A 20,002-nucleotide genomic window follows, 5' to 3' on the forward strand; every position below is an offset into this window, starting at 1 on the left:
TCTCTCTCTCTCTCTCTGTATGTGTGTATGTGTGTGTGTATGTTTTTTATATATATATGCTATATATATATATAGCATATATATATATAAAACATAAAACCAAAACTCTCTCCTCATCCTTCACCACTGAATCCTTCCATCTGAGAATCTGAGATGTTTACCAGAACACAGGGTTGTTAAGTATTTCTGATACCTCATAAATGGTATGTGTCACACTCCCAAACCCTGAGATTTCCTAGTTGCAGTAATTTTTAACTCATCCCTACTTTATTTTCACTGATGACTACTACCTGTTTCACCCCACCAGCACAACAAAACCACCAAAACAGTCACCCTTCCTTGCTCTCAAAATTAATGACCCCAGCTGGAATGGAGGAACAGGCTGGCAATGTGGGGGGTCCTACCTTTTTTCTGTTCCCAGTAGCCATTCCTGCTGCCTCCATGGCTATGCTTGCCACTGTCCTCTCGAATGACTGTCAACCGTGGAGTACAGCATAAGCCATTCTGGTAGACAGAAAGTTTGACAGCTATGGTTATTCCACAGCCCTTTCTCTAGAGGACAAATGGCCCTGCTAAGTCACTGGAGGCAGCTACAGGGTTACAAAGTTATTTCAAGGAATGGCCCTCTTGAAGAATTTGTGAATTCCATATAATCATATTCTTAACTGGCCATTCAGGCAGCATGTAGGCTCTCTGCCTCTCCCCTGACCACAGGGGTGAGTTTGACTATTCTCAAATAAGGGTATTGTACGATGGAGAATATGGTGGCATTGCCCAGACATAAGATGCAGCCACAAACCCAAAACCTTTATGTATATTTCCATAGAGAACAGAAAAGCACATATACAAACTGGATTCCAGAAACAGCCTCAGGTCTCCCCTAAGGTAGCTGGAACCACAGATACCTAGGTGGACCAAGTTTACTGTTTACCAAACCTTGCCCGTTTTAATGTGGTAATCAGCTCAGCAAAGATCTGTGATGTCCCGGTCCTGGTTTTGAGAAACTCAATGTTTCTACCTCTTACAATGGGCATTTCAGAGCAACATATTTCTGATCAACGTTGATGTTAGTTTTGATCTAAAAAGACCTCAGCTCCGGGCCACTTTGATGAGGTTCTTTCTCTGCTGAGAACAAGCCCATTGCCATTCAGTCCCATAAGCATTCATTCTACTCCACTCTGGCCAGACCACTACACCAGTGCCTGACTCTAGCATGGATCACCACATAGAGGACATGCCAGGTAAGTCCAGCTGCAATTGAACAGCATTGTGACCGGATTTTGAATCCAAGTGTTAAGAGGAAAGGTTTAGGAGAAGGAATATATCATGAAATTGAATAAAAATGTGGGTCATACCCCCTGACAGGCAGTAAATCATTAGTCTAAAATTACATTTTCAGTTTCTGCTTTAATTTCTTTTTGAGCTCTAAGTTTGCTGAAAAAAATTGGGAATCTCAATAGGGGACAAACTAACTGATTTATTTGTTTTTCAAAGGTTTCAAGAGCTTGCAAAAGAAATGTGATTTTAATTTACAGCTTTTAAAAGTCGCTCTGCTTGAAGTGGTTTACACATTAAGGTTGTCGCTATATGTCAGCACGGCTTGCTGAAAAGTTTAAAATTCAGTCTTTAAACTGTTGGTGGTGGTTGTTATTTCTTTGGTTGGTTATACTTAAGTAGTCATATAACCAGCCTGACCAGTGCCTGTCTCCCTGCCTGCAACCCAACTGACTTGATAGCTGATTTTAGTATTATTGTTGAAACAACTGAGAGTGGTTCTGGCTCCCAAATCCCTAAAAATTAAACATTGAGGGAAAAATTTATAACATATAAACTAACTTCAGACTTGTACCCTTGACTTACCATCCAGTTCTTATCAGCTTTCAAGATAGGCTTATTAGAGTAGAACTATAGAATAAAATTTGTATTCCTTGGTTGACATTACTCACTGGTAGGTATATCCCTGACTATCTGCTCCCTTATCTGTGAGAGGAATTTGTGAGATGGGAAATGGAAGGTTTAAACCAGGGTCAAACTTTAGCTAATGTCAGATGTAATTTGTCTACTTGTAGGAGAACCATATGTAGATCTTACCCCAAAGATCTACATATCTTTGGGGTAAGTAGATCTCCTTCTACTCTAACTCATCATAGACACAACTGTTAGGGAGTAGCCAATGCTTGTACTCCCTCCACTTCCCAGGTTTTATTCCCTGTTAACCATGGTAATTAATTTTTAAATCTACAAAGAACATGAAAGCAAAAGAGAAAAAAATAGTTCCAATTCTTTCTGTCTTCAGTTGGCCTCTCTTTCCCTTCTTCTTCTCCCTCTGAAAACAGTGAAAAGAACCTTTTCTCTAAATTAGCCATTCTTGAGAAACCTCTTTTCATTCTAGACTTTTGCCTCTCCTATTGGTTTCATGCTCTAGTCCTGCATGTTGCAAGCTCAGAAGGTCATTGTCAATGTTGGTATCTAAAACTGGATGAGCTGCCTTCTGTGCGTGAGTTATCTATCATTGAAGGGGTTCAAACAGGTGTCAAATGACATATATCTGTGATATTACGGAGCAGAGAGTTGAATCAGATGGATCTAAGGTCATTTTCAGCTCTGAAATTCTATGTCTGATTGTTGAAAACCAGTTTCTCCAGCCACTTTAAACTATTGAAATATATGGTGTTTCATTAATAGCAATAACCCACCTCCAACTGCTAGTATAGACACCCAAAGTCACTCCTAGTTGTTTCTAGGGGTCTCTAGGGATGTTTCACATGTCCTTGCAAGTCCTGTTAACCATGTCTGGCCCTTTCCTTCTCTCCTGCTCCACCTCCTGTTACCACTGCTTTCTGCTGAAACGTCTGATACACTAAACTGCTTGTAGACACTTGCCACAGTTTCCAGAACACACTACCCAGTTGCCCTTACCAAGCACCATCAACCTTGCTGGCCACTGCCACCACTTCCACCAGGTGCTGCCTCTGATGCATGGAAGCCTCCAGGTGCCAAAGTAGGCCTGGATTCTCTTCTGCTCAATGTGTAGAAGTTGGGCTGCAGTTCAGGCCGAAGGGAAGAGAATGTCACTCTCCCATAGGTGATTACACTCTGCTCCATGGGTATTGTGGTGGATTGAATTACTGGTCTCGCTTTTGGGCTCCTCTCTAGTAGTAAATACATCCACATCCTTACTATGACCTCATGATGAGCAGAGTGTACTTCCCTGCCCTTTGACTTTTGCCTTGACCACATGACTTGCTTTAATATGAGCTTTCAGTAAATAAGATGTGAGCAGATGCTTCAAGTATGCTTCTGCTATCACCGTGCAAATCCACCTTGCGTAGCCTGGGCTCCAGTATGAGACACAGAAGAAAAAACCACCTGTAGACCCACAGCCTGCATCACAGCCACCCCCACCAACCCACAGAACCAGGGGTAGGACAACAAATGATCACTGAATTAAGCCATTGAGTTTACAGGTGGTATGTGATGCAGCATTATTGGGGCAAGAAATATCTGATAAAGGTATTAAAGTAATGCTGTTTATAAAATTGCACTGTCATAAAACCCTTGATATCAAAATGAGTCTTATATTTTCTTTGTCTTTTGCAACTTCCATAAAACTCAGATACAGTAAACGGAAGACTGGGCTGTTCACAAATCTGAAAGTCAAATATGAAGCTTGATCTAGAGTTCCTTTTCTGCTTTGATGACTGAGGCTTTGTTATTGAGCTGAGCTAAACAGTGGTTTCTAAACTGAGTTCCCCAGATCTCTAGAGATGTTACTGAGGAACCAGAAAGACATTCACAGAGGACAGGGGTTGGGTCCCTGTGTGGAGGAGGCTACCACTCCCCCAGCCACTTCTTCCAGAACAGCTCCCCTTTAGCCTTCAATATACTGATGACCTCCACAGGACTTCTTTGAAGAAGTGGTTCCTCTGCTTAAAAAAAAAAAAAAAAAAAAAAAAAATCAAAGCTTAAAAATCATGGTTAAGAAATTGCACATTTTTCAACCTTTTAAGGAGGGATTCTCAAGTGCCTCCGAATTGTCCAGGAATCCTACTCTGTTTTCCTAATCAACACATCCTCCCTCTCTCTGTAATGACTATTTCATACCTTCCCTCCTCAAACCTCTAATATCCCCATACCCTCTTCCCTCTCTAATGAAAACTTTGCTTATTTCACTAAGATCTGGCATACAGTGGGTGCTCAATAAGTATTTGTTGAATTAATTTAAAAGGTGTTATGTGAATGGTGCTGCTACTGGGTGCAGTTACTGAGGGACTGTTCTAAGTGCTCTGTGTATGTTTTCACAAAATGCACACACACACACACACACACAAATGGACCCTCAGAGTGGTACTACTACTGCTGTATCATAGCTGAAATTCTGAGAGATAATATAGCTTGCCCAGGATCACAAAACTACTCAGATGGGAGCTGGAGGTGGCTTTCAGGAGTTAGACACCAGACTTCACACTAACCTCTACTCTCTATGATCAAATCAGCGCTCTCTCCTATCAGAAACAGACTCTAGATTCCAAGGCCTGTTTGGCCTTCAGAGAAGATAAATTCAGAAAAGAAGCTTCTAAGTCCAGAGGCCAAAGTGGCAGAGTGTTTGTAGGACATGTGAAGGAGCAAGGCAAGAAGCCAATAGGAAAGTTTCCACAAACTAGATGTTCCAGGCCACACCAAGCCAGCATTTCAATGGGAAACAAATTTGCATAAATAGTCATGACTGTGCTGGCTGGCTTTCCTCCTGCAAGTGGAATAACTGAATTCACCACAGATAACCCTGCCCACTGCTGGTAATTTCTGTGAGTCCTCAGGGAGTATCATCAATTTGTTCCTAAATAAGCCGTGTTCACTACCACATGGCTTCTGCCAGTTTCTTCTCTCTTCCTCCATCCTTCAGTGCTGTCTACCAGTAAAGCCAGGGATGCCCACAAAGACCCACAGAGACTTCCTGGGGAGCCCTAGGTGTTCTGCCGGGCCCCACCATCCACTGCACATCATTGCTGCCTGCTAGATACTGTGGCTTCTACCAGGCAACCCGGTTTCTGCCAAATTTCAGCCAACTCTGCCCGCTACCACTGCCTCTTCCTCAGGATCCACCAGCGTCTGCAAAGCACCCTCACCTGAGTCACCAGCTGGTACCGTCATGCTCAGGTCTGCAGGGTAACCAAAGCCTCCTGGTGTCCTGGGAAGAAACGGGAAGCATGCTTCTGACTTTTCCTTTAAGGACACATTTTCCATGTGGATCCCAAAGCAGAGAGACTTGTAGCCCCAGTAAATTATAAAGTGTTAAGTGAAACAATGTTTCCTATTTAGCACTCAGAGATGAGTTTAGTTGGAGCTGACTGAGCCAGAGATGGGGATGGGAGGTGCAGGAACCTGGGGCTAGATACTACCTCATTGGACATAAATCTCTCCTTTCTTCTTGTATGCCTAAGGCTTTGGTGCTAAACAAGTTGTCTGCCTGCCTCCCTCTTTTCCGGGAGGACCTCCCAGACCTCTGTCTATAGATTTATGTAAACTTGTCATTCAAGGGCATCTTCTAACTGTACCCTTGCTTCTGAATCACTAGAGGTGGCATCCCTTTGGGATTTTATTCCACCAAAAAGTGGCTATCTTCAGTGAAACTAATAAAATGATTTCTGATTTCCTGAGTCTCAGGGCTTTGCCCAGAAAGCATTCCTTTTATAATGTCTTCTGGATTGCTGACAATGCATTGCCTAAGCAGTGCTTTATAGATAGAGATCCATAATTCTACTCACTGTCATCGCCCTGTGTCACTTTCCCAGATCCAGCCCGTTGTAAGCTTGGTTTCCTCAGTACCAGAAGGCGGGTTCCTTACCAAACACAGCTGATCTCCTTTGCCCACCCATCTTCCTTGCACCAGAAGTTTGGATATAAGAACCATAAGGACACTAGGCCTGCGTCCAGGACCTCTCTGAGTTTGATGCCAACTGGCACCATTCCCAAAAATGTAATGCCATGGATGTGTCACACTGTCACAGCTAAGCCATCTACCTATATTCAAGTTCTTGGGTCAGGGATAGCACCAAGGGACCATCTTGGCATCCAATTTATTAGCAGTAGTGCTTCATGCTGCCTTGAAATTTTATCTGCTACCACCCCCTGTGAGTAGGAAAGAAATCTACAATTAGCTATGTCTGCTGGGGAACCCAGATAGGTAATGACACCCTGTGGTACTGAATCATCTTCTCATCAATTCAAACATCAAAGCCTGAGTTGGGGCTTTAGTTAATCCTTCTCTCAGAGCCACAGCTTCATATACAAGCCTCTAATTTTACTAAAGGTGAAATTCAGAGGATACTAAAGTCTCTCCTGCAACATTTATTTTGTCTATTTCTGGCACGCCCAATCCACAATACCACAGACATGGAGACACAACTAAATTCTAGCAGCAGATTCTCTGCGGAGACATTCGGAATCCCCAGAGGGGTCAGCGCCAGCATCTGGGCTCTGTTCATGAAGAGGCTGAAGAGGAATACCAGGTGAGGTAGGTTAGATGATTACTTAGCAAACGGTCACTCCATCCCCACCTCCATCGGCAGACACTTCCCAGCTCCACTGACACTGGGCTTGTCTGTGACTCTCTGTGGCCCAGAGAATGTGGGTGGCAGTAAGTGTTCAGCAGGTCTGAGCCTTGGTCCCCCAAGAGCCATGATGTGTTTCCATAACTCCTGTTGGTGGCTACCCACTCATCTGGAGCCCCAGAAGGAACCCAGGGAGCACAGCCAGAGACTAGCCACCACACACACCTGTGGTGAAAACAAATGTTTATCACTGCATGCTGCTACCTTCTGGGGTGGTTTATTCAGTAAGCAGCAAATGCTGACTGGTTTGTTACAAGTCAAAGGTGGGTACAGCTTGGGGAGCAGGTTCACAGAGGGTCGGTTGGTCTAGGCAGGGGTGTTAGCTATAGAGAGAGATTCATAGACAGTAAGGTAGGGCCGGGCCTGCTCAGCAGGCTGAATGGAGCCCTCTCAGGAAAGAAGCGGTGACCCTGCCTGTGTCCACAGCCACCCCACTGCAGCAGTGGGTGTTCTTTTTTTAGGTGCAGAGGGAACTCTGTCCTCAGCATATCTTCTGGCCACCATGTCTTGACGAAGTCCTCAGAAGTAGGAAACTCGTTCCCTCCTTTCCCTTTCTTCTCCCTCCCCCACCACCACAGGAAACCCACCTACTGCAGCCATAAGGACTAGCAGCTGTGCCACATGGACCTCTGAACCATACCTGGGCTTGCACATTCCTAACCAAGGTGGAGCTACCAAGACATTTTCCTCCATTGTACTAAAGCTAAAGAATCTAGAAACATAGGGTTTCAGAATTCTGTAGCTAGATGGCATGTGGATACATTCAGTTGAGTGGGATGTGGCTACTCAACACAGTTGAGGGGCCCAATCTGACACCACCAATGTCTTCAAGAACATTCAAGAAGGGCCAGTCCCACCCTTGGTGAGCCGCCCAAAACCATGTCAGATCCAGCTGACTGCTTCAGGCTCAGTCTGAGCAGTAAGCCAGGCTAGTGCTTAGAGAGTAGAGCCTGATAGAGAAGACTACAGTGGGGCTCAGCTTAGAAACTATAGCATGGAGGTCCACCAGCCTCAAAGAAGGTAGACAAACATACTCCCTCAAAGATATGCAATTAGCAGCCAGCTTCTGATGCTCTGGAAGTCCACAGTCTCTTGTTTGGTTTTATTTGGTAGGGGATGAGGGAGGGTTAAGGGATGAGGGTAGAAAAAGTATTGTTCAGATCTCCCAGGAAGAAACTGAAGCAAACCCAATGCATAAAGCTGTAACATTTTTAATTGTTAAAAAATAGAAGTTAAGAATTTTAAACTTAAAAGGAGATAATATAGAAGAATTCAGCACAATGGTTGCTATTTATTATTTATATTAGCCACCCCAGAATCATAACAGTAGGATATTTTCATAGGAAAATATGATGAACTGGCATTATAAGGTGAGACATCCTTCTTTGGATCTCCTGTCCCTATCAATTTTCTCAAAGCCAAAGCCAACCATATGATGCAGAAGGAGAAGATTCTTCTGAAAAAGAGTGGAAGAAAAAAGAACAGGAAAGCTATATAAACCACACCATACTGGGCCATGCCATTGACATCATCATAGGACACAATGGGACCAACAGGAGAGGAATTAAAGCCCCCAAGGGAACAAGGCAGAGCTTCTCAAGAAGACTCATCTATCTCTGTCCAAGGAAAAGAATGTTTCTACCATAGTGACAAAAAACTCATGATGATACAAGAGAGTGAATCCCGAAGCTGGCCAGGCCAGCATGGGAGAGTCACTCCCCTGAGCTGAGAAGAGCCCGGCTCCAGCCCAGCTATGATGGGCAGAAGCATGAGCAGAAGGGGCTAGTTTATACAGACTGCCTGTTCCCCAAGATTTGGAGCTCTTTTTATTATCCTGTTCAGTAACCTGCAGAAAACTCCAAGGCCCAAATTACAGATGATAAGCTTGAGAGATTATGGGAGTAAATGGTCTTCCATACCCCTCAGGTAAGAATCCTAGACTAAGGGGTGGGAGTGGTAAGACTTAAGCAGCCACATGTTCATAAGAATTACCTGGGAACTTGTTATAATGCATATTTTTAGACCTTCTCCAAGATTGTCTAGAACAGAGTCCCTGGTAAGTATTTTTCATTAGTGCGTAATAGTTGTACACAGTTTGGGGGTACATGTGATTATTTAATGTATTCATATAATTTGTAAAGACCAAATCAGTGTACTTGGGATATCCATTACCTTAAATATTTGTCTTTTCTTTAGGCTAGAACCCTTCGAATTCTTCTCTCTAGCTCTTTTGAAATATACAATGGATTATGGTAAACTAGAGTCACCCTATTTATCTACCTAACACTAGGTCTTATTTTTTCTATCAAACCATATATTTGTACCCACTAATCAACTTCTCTTTATCCCCGTCTCTCCACTATTCTTCCTGGCTTCTGGTTACCACAATCTATACATGAGATCCACTTTCTTAGCTTCCATATACGAGAACATGCAGTATTTGTCTTTCTGTGCTTGACTTATGTTGCTTAACATAGTGACCTCCAGTTCTATTCTTGTTGCTGCAAATGACAGGATTTCATTCTTACTTACTGTTGAATAATATTCCATTGTGTATATACACCACATTTTAAAATCCATTCATCCACCCGTATTTTGGCTATTGTGAATAGTGCTATGGTAAACATGGGAGTACAGATGTCTTTTTGATATATTGATTTTCTTTCTTTTGGATATATACCCAGCAGTGGAATTGCTGGATTGTATGGCAGTTCTATTTTTAGCTTTTGAGGAACCTCTGTACTGTTTTCCATAGTGGCTGTACTAGTTTACATTCCCACCAACAGTGTATGAGGGTTCCCTTTTCTACACATCCCCACCAGCATCTGTTATTGCCTGTAATTTTTTTTTATAAAAGCCATTCTAACTGGGACGAGATGATATCTCATTGTGGTTTTGATTTGCATTTATCTGATGATTAGTGATGCTGAGCATTTTTTCATATACCTGTTGGCCACTGTATGTCTTCTTTTGAGAAATATCTATTCAGATCTTTTGCCTATTTTTAATCAGATTATTTGTGAGTTTTTTTGTATTTTGTTTTGTTTTTTGTATTTTGTTTTGTTTTTTACTATTGAGTTGTTTGAGCTCCTTATATATTCTGATTATTAATTCCTTGTCCAATGGGTAGTTTACAAATACTTTCTCCCATTCTGTGGGTTGTCTCTTCACTTAGTTGATTGTATCCTTTGTTGTGCAGAAGCTTTTTAGCTTGATGTGATCCCATTTGTATACTTTTGCTTTGGTTGTTTGTGCTTTTGCGGTCTTACACAAAAAAATCTTTGTCCAGACTAAAGTCTTGGAGCATTTCCCCAATGTTTTCTTCTAGTAATTTCATAGTTTTAGGTCTTAGATTAAAGTCTTTAATTCATCTGGATTTTATTTTATTTATTTTTTATTATACTTTAAGTTCAAGGGTACATGTGCACAACGTGCAGGTTTGTTACGTGTGTATACATGTGCCATGTTGGTGTGCTGCACCCATTAACTCGTCATTTACATTAGGTATATCTCCTAATGCTATCCGTCCCACCTTCCCCCACCCCACAATAGGCCCTGGTGTGTGATGTTCCCCTTCCTGTGTCCAAGTGTTCTCATTGTTCAATTCCCACCTTATGAGTGAGAACATGCAGTGTTTGGTTTTCTGTTCTCATGATCGTTTGCTGAGAATGATGGTTCCCAGCTGCATCCATGTCCCTACAAAGGACATGAACTCATCCTTTATTCCATGGTGTATATGTGCCACATTTTCTTAATCCAATCTGTCACTGATAGACATTTGGATTGATTCCAAGTCTTTGCTATTGTGAATAGTGCCGCAATAAACATACGTGTGCATGTGTCTTTATAGCAGCATGATTTATAATCCTTTGGGTATATACCCAGTAATGGGATGGCTAGGTCAAATGGTATTTCTAGTTCTAGATCCTTGAGGAATCGCCGTACTGTTTTCCACAATGGTTGAACTAGTTTACAATCCCACCAACAGTGTAAAAGTGTTCCTATTTCTCCATATCCTCTCCAGCACCTGTTGTTTCCTGACTTTTTAATGATTGCCATTCTAACTGATGTGAGATGGTATCTCATTGTGGTTTTGATTTGCATTTCTCTGATGGCCAGTGATGGTGAGCATTTTTTTCATGTGTCTGTTGGCTGTATGAATGTCTTCTTTTGAGAAGTGTCTGTTCAAATCCTTTGCCCATTTTTTGATGGGGTTGTTTTTTTCTTGTGAATTTGTTTGAGTTCTTTGTAGGTTCTGGATATTAGCCCTTTGTCAGATGAGCAGATTGCAAAAGTTTTCTCCCATCCTGTAGGTTGCCTGTTCACTCTGATGGTAGTTTCTTTTGCTATGCAGAAGCTCTTTAGTTTAATTAGATCCCATTTGTCAATTTTGGCTTTTGTTGCCATTGCTTTTGGTGTCTTAGATATGAAGTTCTTGCCCATGCCTATGTCCTGAATGGTATTGCCTAGGTTTTCTTCTAGGGTTTTTCTGGTTTTACATCTAACATTTAAATCTCTAATCCATCTTGAATTAATTTTTGTATAAGGTGTAAGGAAGGGATGCAGTTTCAGCTTTCTACATGTGGCTAGCCAGTTTGCCCAGCACCATTTATTGAATAGGGAATCCTTTCCCCATTTCTTGTTTTTGTCAGGTTTGTCAAAGATCAGATGGCTGTAGATGTGTGGTATTATTTCTGAGGGCTCTGTTCTGTTCCATTGGTCTATATCTCTGTTTTGGTACCAGTACCATGCTGTTTTGGTTACTGTAGCCTTGTAGTATAGTTTGAAGTCAGGTAGCATGATGCCTCCAGCTTTGTTCTTTTGACTTAGGATTGTCTTGGCAATGCAGGCTCTCTCTTGGTTCCATATGAACTTTAAAGCAGTTTTTTCCAATTCTGTGAAGAAAGTCAAGAAAGTCATTGGTAGCTTAATGGGGATGACATTGAATCTATAAATTACCTTGGGCAGTATGCCCATTTTCATGATATTGTTTCCTCCCATCCATGAGCATGGTATATTCTTCCATTTGTTTGTGTCCTCTTCTATTTCACTGAGCAGTGGTTTGTAGTTCTCCTTGAAGAGGTCCTTCACATCTCTTGTAAGTTGGATTCCTAGGTGTTTTATTCTCTTTGAAGCAATTGTGAATGGGAGTTCACTCATGATTTGGCTCTGTTTGTTTGTTATTGGTGTATCAAAATGCTTGTGATTTTTGCAACATTGATTTTGTATCCTGAGACTTTGCTGAAGTTGCTTATCTGCTTAAGGAGATTTTGAGCTGAGATGGTGGGGTTTTCTAAATATACAATCATGTCATCTGTAAACAGGAACAATTTGACCTCCAAATTTCCTAGCTGAATACACTTTATTTCTTTCTCCTGCCTGATTGCCCTAGCCAGAACTTCCAACACTATGTTGAATAGGAGTGATGAGAGAGGGCATCCCTGTCTTGTGCCAGTTTTCAAAGGGAATGCTTCCATTTTTGCCCATTCAGTATGACATTGGCTGTGGGTTTGTCACAAATAGCTCTTATTATTTTGAAATATGTTCCATCAATATCAAATTTATTGAGAGTTTTTAGCATGAAGGGCTGTTGAATTTTGTCAAAGGCCTTTTCTGCATCTATTGAGATAATCATGTGGTTTTTGTCTTTGGTTCTGTTTATATGCTGGATTACGTTTCTTGATTTGCATATGTTGAACCAGTCTTGCATCCCAGGGATGAAGCCCACTTGATCATGGTGGATAAGCTTTTTGATGTGCTGCTGAATTCAGTTTGCCAGTATTTTATTGAGGATTTTTGCATCGATATTCATTGGGCATATTGGTCTAAAATTCTCTTTTTTTGTTGTGTCTCTGCCAGGCTTTGGTATCAGGATGATGTTGGCCTCATAAAATGAGCTAGGGAGGATTCCCTCTTTTTCTATTGATTGGAATAGTTTCAGAAGGAATGGTACCAGCTCCTCCTTGTACCTCTGGTAGAATTCGGTTGTGAATCTATCTGGTCCTGGATTTTTTTTTGGTTGGTAGGCTGTTAATTATTGCCTCAATTTCAGAGCCTGTTATTGGTCTATTCAGGGATTCAACTTCTTCCTGATTTAGTCTTGGGAGAGTGTATGTGTCCAGGAATTTATCCATTTCTTCTAGATTTTCTAGTTTATTTGCATAGAGGTGTTTATAGTATTCTCTGATGGTAGTTTGTATTTCTGTGGGTCGGTGGTGATATCCCCTTTATCATTTTTTATTGCGTCTATTGATTCTTCTTTCTTTTATTCTTTATTAGTCTTGCGAGTGGTCTATCAATTTGTTGATCTTTTCAAAAAACCAGCTCCTGGATTCATTGATTTTTTGAAGGTTTTTTTGTGTCTCTATCTCCTTCAGTTCTGCTCTTATCTTAGTTATTTCTTGCCTTCTGCTAGCTTTTGAATGTGTTTGCTCTTGCTTCTCTAGTTCTTTTAATTGTGATGTTAGGGTGTCAATTTTAGATCATTCCTGCTTTCTCTTGTGGGCATTTAGTGCTATAAATTTCCCTCTACACACTGCTTTAAATGTGTCCCAGAGATGCTGGTATGTTATATGTTTGTTCTCACTGGTTCCAAATAACATCTTTATTTCTGCCTTCATTTCGTTATGTACCCAGTAGTCATTCAGGAGCAGGTTGTTCAGTTTCCATGTAGTTGAGCGGTTTTGAGTGAGTTTCTTAATCCTGAGTTCTAGTTTGATTGCACTGTGGTCGGAGAGACAGTTTGTTATAATTTCAGTTCTTTTACATTTGCTGAGGAGTGCTTTACTTCCAACTATGTGTTCAATTTTGGAATAAGTGTGATGTGGTGCTGAGAAGAATGTATATTCTGCTGATTTGGGGTGGAGAGTTCTGTAGATGTCTATTAGGTCTGCTTGGTGCAGAGCTGTGTTCAATTCCTGGATATCCTTGTTAACTTTCTGTCTCGTTGATCTAATGTTGACAGTGGGGTGTTAAAGTCTCCCATTATTATTGTGTGGGAGTCTAAGTCTCTTTGTAAGTCTCTAAGGACTTGCTTTATGAATCTGGGTGCTCCTGTATTGTGTGCATATATATTTAGGATAGTTAGCACTTCTTGCTGAATTGATCCCTTTACCATTATATAATGGCTTTCTTTGTCTCTTTTGATCTTTGTTAGTTTAAAGTCTGTTTTATCAGAGACTAGGATTGCAACCCCTGCCTTTTTGTTTTGTTTTGTTTTCCATTTTCTTGGTAGATATTCCTCCATCCCTTTATTTTGAGCCTATGTGTGTCTCTGCACATGAGATGGGTCTCCTGAATACAGCAAACTGATGGGTCTTGACTCTTTATCCAATTTGCCAGTCTGTGTCTTTTAATTGGAGCATTTAGCCCATTTACATTTAAGGCTAATACTGTTATGTGTGACTTTGACCCTGTCATTATTACGTTAGCTGGTTATTTTGCTCATTAGTTGATGCAGTTTCTTCCTAGCATTGATGGTCTTTACAATTTGGCATGTTTTTGCAGTGGCTGGTACTGGTTTTTCCTTTCCATGTTTAGTGCTTCCTTCAGGAGCTCTCATAGGGCAGGCCTGGTGGTGACAAAATCTCTCAGCATTTGCTTTTCTGTAAAGGATTTTATTTCTCCTTCACTTATGAAGATTAGTTTGGCTGGATATGAAATTCTAGGTTGAAAATTCTTTTCTTTAAGAATGTTGAATATTGGCCCCCACTCTCTTCTGGCTTGGAGAGTTTCTGCAGAGAGACCTGCTGTTAGTCTGACAGACTTGCCTTTGTGGGTAACCCAACCTTTCTCTCTGGCTGCCCTTAACATTTTTTCCTTCATTTCTAATCTGGTGAATCTGACAGTTACATGTCTTGGAGTTGCTCTTCTCGAGGAGTATCTTTGTGGTGTTCTCTGTATTTCCTGAATTTGAATGTTGGCCTGCCTTGCTAGGTTGGGGAAGTTCTCCTCAATAATATCCTACAGAGTGTTTTCCAACTTGGTTCCATTCTCCCCATCACTTTCAGGTACGCCAATCAGATGTAGATTTGGTCTTTTCACATAGTTCCATATTTCTTGGAGGCTTTGTTCTTTGTACTCTTTTTTCTCTAAACTTCTCTTCTTCTTCATTTCATTCATATGATCTTCAGTCAGTGATACCCTTTCTTCCAGTTGATCGAATCAGTTACTGAAGCTTGTGCATTCATCACGTAGTTCTTGTGCCATGGTTTTCAGCTCCATCAGGTCATTAAAGGACTTCTCTACATTGATTATTCTAGTTAGCCATTCGTCTAACCTTTTTTCAAGGTTTTTAGCTTCTTTGCAATGGGTTCTAACTTCCTCCTTTAGCTCGGAGAAGTTTGATCATCTGAAGCCTTCTTCTCTCAATTTGTCAAAGTCATTCTCCATCCAGCTTTGTTCCATCGCTGGTGAGGAGCTGTGTTCCTTTGGAGGGAGAGAAGTGCTCTGACTTTTAGAATTTTCAGCTTTTCTGCTGTTTTTTCCCATCTTTGTGGTTTTATCTACCTTTGGTCTTTGAAGATGGTGAGGTACAGATGGGGTTTTGATGTGGATGTCCTTTCTGTTTGTTAGTTTTCCTTCTAACAGTCAGGACCCTCAGCTGCACATCTGCTGGAGTTTGCTGGAAGTCCACTCCAGACCCTGTTTGCCTGGGTATCAGCAGTGGAGGCTGCAGAATAGTGAATATTGCTGAACAGCAAATGTTGCTGCCTGATCATTCCTCTGGAAGCTTCATCTCAGAGGGGTACCCAGCCATGTGAGGTGTCAGTCTGCCCCTACTCAGGGGGTGCCTCCTGGTTAGGCTATTCGGGAGTCAGGGACCCACTTGAGGAGGCAGTCTGTCCATTCTCATATCTCAAACTCTGTGCTAGGAGAACCACTACTCTCTTCAATGCTGCCAGAGAGGGACATTTAAGTCTGCAGAGGTTTCTGCTGCCTTTTGTTTGGCTATGCCCTGTCCCCAGAGGTGGAGTCTACAGAGGTAGGCAGGCTTCCTTGAGCTGCAGTGGGCTCCACCCAGTTCAAGCCTCCCAGCAGCTTTGTTTACCTACTCAAGCCTCAGCAATGGCAGGTGCCCCTCCCCCAGCCTCACTGTGGCCTTGCAGTTAGATCTTAGACTGCTGTGCTAGCAATGAGGGAGGCTCCATGGGCGTGGGATATAATATCCTGGTGTGCTGTTTGCTAAGACCATTGGAAAAGCACAGTATTAGGGTGGGAGTGACCCGATTTTCCAGGTGCTGTGTGTCATGGTTTTCCTTGGCTAGGAAAGGGAATTCCCTTACCCCTTGCATTTCCCCGGTGAGGCGATGCCTCGCCCTGCTTCGGCTCTCGCTTGGTGGGCCGCACCCACTGTCCTGCACCCACAGTCCAACATGCCCCAGTGAGATGAACCCAGTACCTCAGTTGGAAATGAAGAAATCACCCATCTTCAGTGTCGCTCACACTGGGAGCTATAGCCTGGAGCTGTTTCTATTCAACCATCTTGGAACCTGATTTTATTTTTGTATGTGGTGAGAGATAAGGGTCTAGTTTCATTCTTCTGCATATGGATATCCAGTTTCCCCAGCACCATTTATTGAAGAGACTGTCCTTTCCCATTGCTTCTTTTTGGCAGCGTTGTTGAAAATGAGTTTGCGGTAAATACGTGGATTTATATCTGGGTTCTCTAGTCTGTTAAATCGGTCTTCGTGTCTGTTTTTATGCCAGTATCACATGATCTGGTTACTATAGCTCTGTAGTAAATTCTGAAGTCAGGTAGTGCGATGCCTCTAGCTTTATTCTTTACTCTTTTTGCTCAAGATGGCAGATATTTTGTGATTGCATGCATATTTTAGGATTTTTTTTTTCTATTTCTAAAAAGAACATTATTGGCATTTCAATGCAGATTACATTGCATCTGTAAATTGCTGACTGGGGGTGGTGGGGAATACCCTGCCCATACTTTGAAGAACAGTGGTAGTGGGCCAAGAACAATTCAGAAGACAAGTTGAGATTCAGTCCTAGACCTGTTGTAAACTAGATGTGGTGTGTCAAGTCTCTTGGCCTCAGTTTCTATATCTATAAATGGAGCAGTTAGGCTAAATGGAGACTTCTCTGCTTTGAACAGGACAGCTCCACTTCATCAGGCTGAGTTTCTAAACTAATGCCAAAGATCCTCCATTCAAAAAAGAGAGACTGGTCTCCTGCCAAACAAACTTTACAACTCCTGGATTAGGTAATCCCTTGCTGCCCAGGCAATCTAGAACTCTGAGGGATCTGCTAAATCTGCCTTCTTCTCCAAAGTGCCTGCTTTGCTTAAGACTTTCTTAACACTGCCAGTCCCGTGCCAATGGAAAACCCTCAGTCCTGGGCTAAACAAGGCTGGTCATCCTAATTTAATGCATTCTTAGCAGGTAAGTTTCTCTTTAAAAAGGGGGAGACTTTCTGGCACTCTCCTCTGCCTTCATTTCCTCTCTTTGGACTATATCCAAGTACTGAAAAGTCTTGTAAGGCTGTTTCTCCATTTCTGCACATCCTGAAATGGGAAATGGGACTGCTAGAAAAGGAAAATGGGACTAAACCTTTTTTCCCACAACCATTCCATTTATTTACCACCCCGGTGCCCACTTGTGTCTCTAGCACTGGACATTGTTGACAAATGCAGAACAGGCTCAGGCTGTTTGAGAGTTAGACATGCCCTCTCTCTTATGCTTCTGGAATAAATTGCCTCTTAACTTCTGCCTCCCATCATATGAGCAAGAAATGGAGTACTGGAACACCTGTGTCTAGCAATGGCACTGGCTTCAAAGCATCCCACACTCATCTCCTCAAAATCAATATGGATGTAGGAGCCTTCCTTAGGAAAATCTTTTCTATCCTATGTACACTAGTTTAGGAACACGAATTTTTCATCATCTTAGCATGTCTCAGATCTTTCTTTTGAACTAGAGCAAATAAGTCCTGGAATCCCACAATAGTTGTACAAAGTAACAGGATGAGTCTCACCTGATCATCATTTGTTACTATTCAGATATCATTATTAATAAGATGCTTGGTATTGCCCCACATAATAAAAATGAAACCCTTCTTAAAGAGACAATCTGATTTAGACAGTAAAGAACCCCCACCAAAATGCTTAGAGAACATCAAAGCTTCCTGAATTCAACTCGAGTATAAGCAAAAAGAAAACTTAGTGCATACATTTCTACAAATCTGTTAATGAAGGTTACTATTAAAATGTCTTTTAAAAATTAATGCTCAAATTGTACTTATAGCATCCAAAGGTTGCAAAAACTTAAGAGTAGAATTAGTAAATAAACTGTGACATACTTATACAATGAAATTCTACACAGCAATGAAAGAGAATGAACTACTGATATGTGCAAAAACATGCGTGAATCTTAGTTTTATTACTGGGTGAAAAAGCCAGACACAGAAGAGGAAGTTTTAGTGCAGGATTCCATTTATATGAAGTTTAAGAAGCAGCAAAATGAATCTATGGTGATAGAGGCAAGAATACTTTTGTATTCTGTGCACATGGAAAGGTCTGAGGAAGAGGGAATATCTTTTCCCTACAAGGGAGAAGATAGGGAGGGCCTTCCAGAGCCCTCTGGATTCCATGACCGCAGAACATCACTATTCCTCTTCCTCAATTTCTTCAGCTGGGATTAGTGTTCTTGAACAAATCTATGTAGTTGGAACATATTCTCTTCCCCAATAAAGGAGTTGCCATTTACATACCGCATAGAAATCCAGACTTGATCTCTGCCAGCCCAGGAAGTTCAAAGGCATCATACTAGTTAATACTAGAGGTAAAAATGAAAGTAACCTGTGTTGCAAATTACAGGTATTATCAGCAGAGGACATGGGAAAGGTGTTCGCAAACACTTACATAGCACTGAGGATATACTGTGCCTGTCCTAAGTGCTCATTTAATATTCCCAGTAATCCAGAAGATAGATACTATTATTATCCCCATTTTACAGATGGGGAACCTGACACTAGTTAAGCAGCGGAAATGGGGTTTGGGCCAGGCAATCTGACACCAGGGTCTATGTCCTTAACCAGTGTATACTATCTTGCCTTTAACTTGTTTGATATTTCTTTACATTTTCCTCTAAAGTAATATTTCCTGAAATATGACAAATCAGGGCTTATTATGCTTTTGTATTAGAAAATTTTATCATTTTGGTCTTGTTGCTATTAGATTCACAACAGACTTGGAATTCTGAATGTCTGTATCTCTTTGTATCCTTCCCACCTCCCTTTCCCTTTTCCTCATAGCAGTGAGAAGTGGAAAATTGCCTTTTACTTTCCATCTTTACATTCCACTTTGACAAAGGCCAAGCGTCCCCAGTCAGCCAAGTCTGGCATTTTCAGCAGTAATCTAATGTGCCATAAAATGTTTCAGAAAGATATTCTTTTACTCCTTGGAGTGCCTATCAAATTCTCCTAAACAGAATCAGAGTGGATTTTATACCAAACTGAAACCAAACAAGGAAAGTTAAGGGCCTCTGGTTCAAGGTACAGTTTTCTGAACCCTTTTTTGTATCCCCCTCTGTAGCCAGGAAAGGGAGTGCTTTAAATCACAAATATCATTGTCAATGAATACTAGAAAACTTAATGCACCAGAGGGCAGGAAGATCAAAGCTTAGCACCTGGAGAGTTCCACATGGTGTAGATTAATATAACAATGCCCTCCATTACATAAATCTTAAGCAAGGTTGCTCACGGACACACACACCCCCAGAAATTATTGTAGGGGTCGGATAACTGATATGCAATACATGCAGCCTTGCTATCGGAGAGCGTTCCCTCATCCTGGCTCAGTTGTTGACACAAGACAGGGAGACAATTTTGTCTTAAGCTTCTTTTATCTAAAATTGACATTACAGATTTTGGATCCGGACACAGCACATCTGCAAGCCAGCGGAAATACCAAGATCCAGCGTGCTCCTTTGATTGTTACATTTAAGATATCATGTGTGCTACCAGCTCAGCTGCTGCAAGGCATTAGAGGCCTTACTCAGGCTTGTAAAGTACTTTGGAAATACTATAGACCAGGATTAGAGAAGATGAGTATTCCACATGGTTTCAAGACAGATAACCCAGGGCAGTGCTGTATAGTTAAATTGATCTATGAGCTACATGGGGGAAGCAATATCTTAAGAATCCTGCTGAAGGTGTGTATGTGAATGCGTGTGATCGTGGTTTTGAAACCAACATGTTAGTCACACTCTAGAGAAAGAAAAAGAAAGTAAGGAGAGTGGAGAGAGGTACATGTGTCCAGCCATTTTGTAGTTTTTTGTGACAGCCTAAAAGCAAAATCAAAACTGATTCCAAATATGCACTGCTGAATGTCACTTTGGAATTTGGCTGACAAGTTCTGTGGCTTTTTTAAGAGGCAAATC

The sequence above is a fragment of the Piliocolobus tephrosceles genome, chromosome 14 (assembly GCF_002776525.5).
Source record: "Piliocolobus tephrosceles isolate RC106 chromosome 14, ASM277652v3, whole genome shotgun sequence".
Lineage (NCBI taxonomy): Eukaryota > Metazoa > Chordata > Mammalia > Primates > Cercopithecidae > Piliocolobus > Piliocolobus tephrosceles.